This window comes from Benincasa hispida, chromosome 1 (assembly GCF_027475165.1).
Source record: "Benincasa hispida cultivar pf3 chromosome 1, pf3_genome.v1.1, whole genome shotgun sequence".
Taxonomy (NCBI): domain Eukaryota; kingdom Viridiplantae; phylum Streptophyta; class Magnoliopsida; order Cucurbitales; family Cucurbitaceae; genus Benincasa; species Benincasa hispida.
Window position 1 is genome coordinate 97,842,609 of NC_143478.1, and position 9,844 is coordinate 97,852,452.

A 9,844-nucleotide genomic window follows, 5' to 3' on the forward strand; every position below is an offset into this window, starting at 1 on the left:
CAACATATTGTCTAGAGTAAGTGAGAGATGTTACTGGGGTATAGTGTATGCCATAGTTTATTGTTTTTTTGTACTTTATTTGTATTATACATTTGACTCTCTAAGCTTTATGACAAGTGGGAGATTGTTGGATTGGTGTCTTAAATCTCTTGTATTATCATAGTTTGTAAAATTTGTATAAACAAATTATTATTAATAAAATAATTGTTATTTTATGATCATACACTCAATCCAATATACTAAGATCCTAGGTTATTTTATGTAATTTTAAAAAGTATGTAGAAACATACAGGTGGATCTTGTTTAAATAATAACCTAAATGGTTTGTAGTATATAGATAAAGTTAGGTACCTTATCCTGGTGATACTACGGATACGACCCGTTTTGTATATGTTACAAGTGTTGTAAAGTGTTACAAATGATATGATCTTGATCATTCACATGGAGACATGTGCGCGGGGGTATCCTATATAAAGAGTCTGTATAAGACCAGACCCAAAATGATTAGTCTCATTATATAACACCGTTAATAATAGAGACTTACATTTCACCAAGATGACCATAGGTGACATGACCTGAATCATGAATGAGTTGTGAACTCCTACTCATGAAGGCGGTCATTTGCTTTGTATGGGTGAGAGTGGTCAGATTGCCAACTCAATATGCCTACCATTTTGCAAAATCGTCTGACTAGGGAGCTGGGAACATAGGTACATAAGACGAAATTCACTTCTTCCCTGATGTCGGGGTAAATAGATAAATTGCTCCTTTAAAGAGCTGATTTCGAGGCTTGAACAATGTGGCCACACCTTTTCTTGGCCCGAGAGAAACTTGGTCATAGTTGGACTATGAATTATTATTCATTAGAGGAATCAATGGTACTTAAGGAGTTAGATGTAACTACAGGTGCAAAACGGTAATTTTGGCCTAGTTGTACTTATAAAAAATTTGTGAAGGGTTATCGCATTGTTGATTGGTTATATCCAATCGACACAGAAATATATTTGTAGTGCGAAGAGTGCAGCTGACGATCTTTAGTGGAACGATAGGCAGTTAATGGAAGTTGGGTGTGAAGGAAATCAGAAATGAGGATTTTCATGAGCAACGAAATGATCGTTCCAAATTCCATTCGAAATTGAACATAAACAATTTTATGTCAAGAAACGGAAACTTACAGGTCATGCACAATACGAAATTATAGTATGTTTTATAAAGAGATCAAGGGATAACAAATACATACCTTTGAAGACTTATACTTTAAACTCCCTTGATCACGAACTATCAGTCTCTAAGACAGCAACACACAAATGCTCAAACACAACGACCGCAACACAGCACGATCAACAACAACCACCACACGTACGCCGCAACACATAATGAACGACCTCCAAAACCTCGAACCCAGCTGAGTTGAGTGAGGACACCACCATAATGGTTGCCTTGGTATTCTCAGTGTGAGAATCCAGAAGTGTGGGCTCTGTGTGGACTTGGTTAGAGAAAAAGACCGGAGGAATAACAATCGTGTAGACGATTAAGTAAGTGGGAGATGAGAAAAGTCTATCGTATAGACGAATGCTCAATCGTTTAGAAGGAGGAAAACTATCGTATAGCAAATACCCTGTGATCGTTTAGCTATGACCAGTTGAGTGAACTGTAATACACAAAATGGAAAAACCACTTTTTCCATTATCCATCTTCTACTTGTTCACACAAAAGTCATCATTATTGCCTTGTGTTACTCCAAGCATGAGCTGCAACTCATGCAATTCTCTTCCTTGCATGATGGTCTGCAATATATTGAAGAGTTTAGAGTGAATTTCGTGCATGCAATCAAGAGAGAATTTTAGAGAAAACTCGTGTTGAAGAAAGTGTTCTTCAACCAGATTGCTGCTTTGAGCAATTCTCCTTAATCCCTTGATTCAAGATTATTTTGAGTCTCACAACTCAATCTAGAGCACCAAGAGAATAGTGGGAAAGATCTTAAGGTGGTCTACAACAAGATTCGGAGAAGATTGCACCTGGAGATCAAGCTTTGAAGAGGTTCTACAAAGGTATGTCATGAAACTCACTTGTTTTCTGCAAGACCATGCTTTATATTTTGCCAAAATCAATGAATTAGAGTGCTTAAATGATCCCTGTTTATTCTATTATTGCTGATACATTCCTACAACAGAGACGGGGAGATAGAAGAAGCCAACGACAATGGCAATAGTGGTGGATACGACGGTGGAAGTTGGTTTGATGAAGATAGTGAAGGAAGAGGAGAATGGGGTGGGAGAAAGGTTAGGGAGGGGGAAGAGGAGAAGGACGTACGTTGCATCGTTTCTTCTTCTATTTTATTTCCATATTTGTTATTTTATTTTAAATATAATAATTAATTTTATTTAATGACAATTAATAAATGTCATAAATTTGTGACGTTGAAAAACTGTCATAAATTATTAAAGTTCGAAAATTTGCGGTTTTTTTTTTTTTGCAAAAAACACGACTTTTTCATATTTATGACACTTTTTTCATTCACCAACCTTAATTTGGTTATATCATCGTGTCATTGAAACCCATATTTGTTGTAGTGAAAAGACGAAAATAACCCATGGCAAAAGCCCATTACTCCCAAAATGCACAAATATGAAAATACCTCATGGACACCATAGTCTTGCCCGCTTCGAGCCTGCCCAATATGAGCTTTGAGCTTTAAGGTCATGACTGATGGGGAGAAAGTTGTCGAGGCTTTTTACCAATCAAATAATATTTATTTTCACAATCCAACACTATAACTAACAAGTAGTTTTAATGGCAAGATCAGACCGAACCACAAGGAGCCTAAGACAAAACTTCTCTAAGTTAAATTCATCTTTGGAAAGCGGCGGCGGGGGGGAGTGGGGAGAGTTGAGATTGAGTTGACAAGAAAACTAGATTGCATGAAATTAAAGTGCATAAAATAAAATAGATTGAGAGAGAGATACACGAGATTACCTTCGCCAATCTAGAGGATGTTGGACTTTCTATGGTTTAATTCATTGATTATCATGCAAGGTTTATGAGTTATCTAATCATCAAGCCTAATTGAATGTTTGGAAAAGCCAAATAAACTCTCTAAAGAAAACCAACGCAGATGTCGATTTCTAAATTTACCAAGTATTGTCACGCAAGTCTATTCACTTAGCTAATCGCATTATGCACTTGGATTAATTAGAACATTAAATTAAATTGGCCAAATCTAACATAATGCATTTGTATTCCCTAAGTTTCATTACTGGGTGATTCTATAAAAGTAGCAATCAAAACCATAACTATAATTAAAACCTATTGCTACTCAAATTAAGCATGTTATTGATATAATTACGGATGCCTATAATATGCACAACGTGGGGTGAACGAACATACAAGTATTAACGATTTAGTTGTCAATTAAATTCATATGCATGCTCATCCTAGAAATTATATAGAAAATAAACATAAACAGAGAACTCAAGAACACTACAAAAAAAAATCTCATTAAACCATAGTAAGTGCCCAACAAACCTCAAAACAACATTTAGGTCTTTAGTCGTTCATCAATACATGAATCCTGAAGCCAAAATAAAAAGTACAAGGGAAAACATGAAGAAATCTCATGGGTTTGGCCAAGAATGGTCGAAACTGAGCCAACGGAGTAAAAATCGACTAATCTCTCCTCCCTTGACCTAAAATTGAAGGAAAACATTTATAGACAGTGCATAGCGTTGTGGCATTAACGGAAATCCTCGAGCATCTGGAGTTCGGCGCGCCATGGCGCCAGAAGGTAGCATCACGGTGTTGTGCCAAATTCACTACTATTAAAGAAAGCATCGGGCGCTAGCGCTGATGTGCTACGCACTACGCCTCCAAAGGCATTTTGGTCATTTTTGTCTTCTCTTTCCCGATTGATGCAATTGAGCTTCATTTTGGCCAATTTTAACTCCATTTTGTCACTAACATCTCCTTTTACATCCTAAGTACTCGAAACATATAAAACAACCAAATAAACACATAAAATCTAAGAGCAATCTTGAAATAAGCGGAGCCAGATAACATATTTTCGGTACTATCAATGACTACTCTTCCAGTCCAATCAAACCATAACTTTCAATTTCTATGAATCAAATGCGTGGAGCTTAATTTAGGAGTATAATTTTTATGTCAGAGTTTGTTGGAGTTAGCATACAATTAGCGGAAGCAAATAAAATCATTAAGCACTCTAATTCATTAATTTTTAGTAATTAAGATAACATGTTCATAACAAAAAATAGAGTTTGAAGATATACATTTGAATACCTCCTTTTCGACTTTGAATTAAGCTCAAATCTTCACTCCAAAAGTATAGTAGACTACCACTTGATCTTCCCTACATTCTCTTGGACCTTAGATTGAATTGCGGGATTTAAAATGAGTTGAATTTTTGGGAATTTTAGAGGGAAAAGTCTAATTTTCAACTGAAGAACGAAGAATACTTTCTTCAGCAATTGGAGTATCAAAATTCTGATTGCATGGCTTCTATTTCAGCTCAATTCACCATGTCTTGTCAAAATACTTCATGCAATCACATTGCATAGCTAGATGACAGCTCCTCCTTGAGAGGATTATTGGAAGTTGGGTATTGAAAGTGGGAAAACCCCACTCACTTTTTAAGTTAATTAAAATTAAGTTTTCTTTAGTTTTAATTTTTAGAAAAAAAATAAAACAAAAAAACTGAATTTTGAAATTTGTATTATCATAAAATTCAAATTTCTAATTTTATATAAAATAATTTAAATAATTGTTTTTAATAAAAATTTATTTAATTAATTAAAATAATAAAACACCAATTCCACAAACATGAATCCCCACTCATGTAATTTTAATATTTAAATCATATTTAAATATTATCCAATTCTCTAAATTCGTTTAATTCGTTGATTAAACGTGTGATCATATTATATATAATTACTAATTCCCATAAGATCACATTATATATAATTACTAATTCCCATAATTTGAATTTGAACACTTCAAATTTACTCATCACTCTATTATAAAGTTTTAATTCGTTTGTGAGTTAGTAGGGGACCTAATGAACCTACAGATCATGGGCTGCAACGGTCCAAGATTAAATAACGGATCACTTCACTAAAACCCAGTAGTTTCATTCTCCTCACTATAGATATATTTGTGTCCACTCGATATAACCATAATTAGTAAGTCAACCATTCACAGGTTGTTCGTAGTAATAGCTGGGTCAAAAAGTTATTTTACCCCTGAGATTACATCTTGTATCTTAAGTTCCAAGTCCCACTGATCCTCTAAAGTGTAGGATTGTATCAACAGCAGCGGAAGCACAAGGATTATCTAAGCACTCAAATTCACTAATTCTGGCATAATATAAAACATGCTTCTGTAGAAAAAATGGGTTTCAAGACATACCTCTTGTAGAACTTCTTCAAAGCTCCATCTCCAACCGCTATCTTCTCCATATCTTGTTGTAGACCACCTCAAGATCTTCCATACTATTCTCTTAGTGCTCTAGATTGAGTTTTGGGACTCAAAACAAGCTTGAATCAAGGGATGAAAGAGAAAAGCTCACTGCAGCAACCCTTGTTGAAGAACCATTCTTCAAACCAGTTTTTCTCTAAAAAACTCTATGGGTTGCATGCCCGATTTTCACTCCAATCTCTTCATTATATTGCAGATCAACATGCAAGGAGAAGAGTTGCATGATTTTCAGCTCATGCTAGGAGAAGACAAGGCCAAGATGTTGCTTCATGTGTGAGCTACTTCAAAGATGGATGATGGAAAAATTCGTTTTTTCATTTTGTGTTTTGATTTTCCAATTTTCCAATTTTATCTAAAAATCAAAATTTGATTTTATAAAATCTATTTTGATTTTAAAAATTGAAAATTTTAATTAATTATTAAATAAAACTTAATTAATTTAATATCAAATATTAAATTAATTTTAACACATATCCATCTTTATATATTTAAATCATATTTAAATATATAAATTCTCCTATTTCGTTTAATTCTAAAATTAAACATAATTATAGCTCATATAATTACTAATTTCCTTAATTCTAATTTGAACGTTTCAAATTAACTTATCACGCTATTTTTAGAGCTAGTCTGTTACGAGTTAGTAGGGGGACCTTGCGGACCTACAGATCATGGGCTCCAACGATCCAAGATTAATTGGCTAAACTCAGTAGACCAAATTAATCTCCATTCGTTAACTAATGGGTCATTCCACTAAAGCTCATAGTTGCACTTCCCTCACTGTAGATATATTACGTTTACATGATTTAACCATAATCAGCAAGTTGACCATTCACAGGTTGTTCGTAATAATGGTTGGGTCAAATATCTGTTTTACCCCCAAGATTATGTCTTATTCCTCAAGTCCCTACTGATCTTCTAATGAACAACTGGTTTGTGATCTAATCACTAAACCAAACTCTCTCAGCCCAGTGAGAGGGTGGGGCCCCTTGTTCAATACCTGGGTTCAGTACTTGATAGAACAACTTTCTCTTATCCCTTAATTGGGTAGGCGTGAACTCCGTCTTGCACCATATGTCCTCAGCTATATATCTAGTCTTACCCCTGAAATGGGAGTCTCATTGAGCCGGCGCTGTTGAGTCGACCCTCAACTATGCAAATCTAAAGGCAATCCCGAATAAACAGGAGTTCAAAGTTAGCTCAGGATTAAAATCGAGTTACCTAGGTCATCTAGGTGAAATAGTCAGTCTTAAATAGTAAACAACGTTATAAAGTAAGAGTAACTTATTTCTTGGTCCTGATCTTATGCAAACTCATTGCATAGGATGCCCTCACTCCTCATGTCATAACATGTACGAATTAGGATCACATCGTATGTAGCACTTTACAACTCTTTGTAACAATTGCAGAGTAGGCCGCATCCAATGGTGTTACCAAAATAAGGTACCCAACCTCATTCATGTGTCATAGATCATTTTGACTATTTACTCGAACCCGATCCACTTTTATGTCTCCACATAAAGTTCAAGTACTCATACAATAGTCATGGATTTTAGTTTATTGGATTTAGACTTTCATACAATTTATGAGATCAATAACAAGTATATTGATAATAGAAAATGTTTATCATTTTACAAACTGCGAGTTTTAGGACATAAAATCCAACATAAAGAACAATTGTTTTATGATCCAATAACTAAATTGAGTCCCTCTCGGGCCAATGAGAACGTGGGCCCTTAGTTCAAAACCTCGAGTTAGCACTTAAGGAAACAACCTCTCTGTTATCCCTGAAAGTGGGTAGGAGTGAGTTCCATCTTGCACCCTATGTCCCCAGCTATCTACCCGGTCTTACACCTAAAATGGGAGACTTATTGAGCCCGTGTTGTTGAGCCAACTCTCACCCATGTAAATCTAATGATAATCTCGAATAAACAAGAGTTCGTAGTTAGCTCAGGATTAAGGTTAAGTTACCTAGGTCATTGCTTTGAAATAGTCGGTCTTAAATAGTAAACAACGTTATAAAGTAAGAGTGACTTATTTCTTGGTCCGATCTTATACAAACTCTTTGCATAGTACGCTTCCACTCGCATGTCTCCACATGAATGAATCAGGATCACTTCGTTGTAGCACTTTACAACGATTGTAACATCTACAAAGTGGGTCGAATTCGATAGTGTCCCCATAATAAGGTACCCAGGCTTATCTGTATACTATAGACCATTTTGGCGATTTACTCAAACTTAATCCACTCTTATATCTCCATATAAAGTTCAAGCACTCATGTAATAGCCATGAATCTTAGTTAATTGGATTTATGTTATTTCTGAAAATGAAATGAGCAGTTCAAACATTCAATAACAACTTTATTAAATCAAACTTCGATAACGTCTATATTGATTACCATAATAAGTTTATTGTTTACAAACCACGAGTTTGAGGACATAAAACCCAATAGAATTGTCCTTATGTGTTTTTCCATGTTCGATCCTAGAAGAATGATTGAGTTATGTATGAATAGAGATGTCCAATTTCCCCATGGGGACGGGGTCCCCGGGGGCCTTGCCCCGACCCTGATTAGGCGGGGAATGGAGGAGGGAGTGGGGGAAAAAAATCCCTGTGAGCTAAATGGGGATAGGGACGGGGAATGCATTCCCCGCCCCGTTCTCCATCTTCGCCTCGATTAGGTTTTACATATTTATTTAGTATAGTCATCTAATGTTATGTTATTATTATTATTATATAAATATTACATTTAAATTTCAAATTTGATTATTTATTGGGAAACATAATGAATATGTTTAAATTGAATTTTTAAATTTAGATTATATATGTGAATAATTTGATTTATATTTATTTCTTTTTACTAAAAAAATTAATTAGCTTTTTTAGACCAAAATTTGAATAATTTATCTTTAAATTCAGTTGTCATATAAAACTAACCCTAATAAATAATTTACTGATAAAGTTAATTATTTAATTAAAATTTTCCCACATTAGTGATTTAAATTAATTGGTTTTTTACAAAAAAAAAAAGTAATGTTTCCCCCGGGGAACCTGATCCCTGCGAATTCCCCACGGGGAATCCCCGTCCTGATCTTAGTGGGAAAATTCACGGGGATGAGGAATGAAATGGGGAGCGAGGACGGGAATGGAGAATGACATCCCCAGCCTCGCCCCGTCCTGTGGACATCTTTATGTATGAGTCACATTACATTGTCCTCGAACTCATTAGCCCTCTAACTTTAAGCATGTCAAATTTTTAGCCAGAACAAGGTTTATGATCTATTTTCAAGTCAGAGTGATTAATCAAGCCTTTTGGACTTTAACTAGCTTGTGAATGCACATTCTCCATTTTCAAGAGTAGTCAAACACACAAGTCATGGTGTGCTTGACCTTTCATCAGGTTAGCTTTAACATTTTTAGGGGTGTTCGACCCATGAATTTAGAATTAAGACATGTTTGGGCGCTTGAAATAAAATTGGACCCATTGAATCCGACGACCTTATTTTATCATAGTCTTCATTTGATGTGACATATTGCCTCTTCTATTATCCCTTTTTCCAGACCTATTTAATAACACTATTTAATAATATAGAATGATGGGTTGAATCCATGGTATAGCATATTAAAAGGTTAATTAGTTCAACAAATTTGAACCATAATATATTGGTTGAGAATATATGTCTTAATTAATTGAGTTATGCTCAGTTGATAGAAAAATATTAAATAGAAATATAAAAAGATGAAAGACAATATTGTGGATAAAGTTAAGAAACATTAAAGAGTGACATTGACCCAATTGACTTTGACTCAAAACAGTTATCCAAAATTTAGTGGAAATAGAAAAGATTAAGGGATAATATTTGGCACATATTTAAATAATAAAAGAGTAAATTGACACACAAGTTTTTGTTTTTGTTTAGGGTAAATGACTTAACTTTAGGCCTGAATTTTCAAGTTTGGGTGTTCAAACTATCTTAAACTTAAAAAAAAAAATACTTAATGTGTCATTGAACTTTCAATTTTATATTTAATGGGTTTAGCTATACTATATATAGAGTATGAGAGTTTATATCAAGTGAGTTTATCTTATTCTCTAAAAAACTCGTTATGACCTCGTGCTGAAAATTAACTTAAGCATTAGACTATCTGTGACAAATATCACAGATGTGTTATTTTCATTATTTTGTAGGACAAGACTAAGTAAATTCTCTTGGCTAGATTTTGCTAGTATTTTTGAAATAAAACGCTAATACTTTCCATTTAAAAGCGTATCTTTGAAAATTAGGGGTATTTTTGACACGAAATAGAAAGTTTATGTGATTTTTCTTTTTCTTTTTTTATTATTATTTTT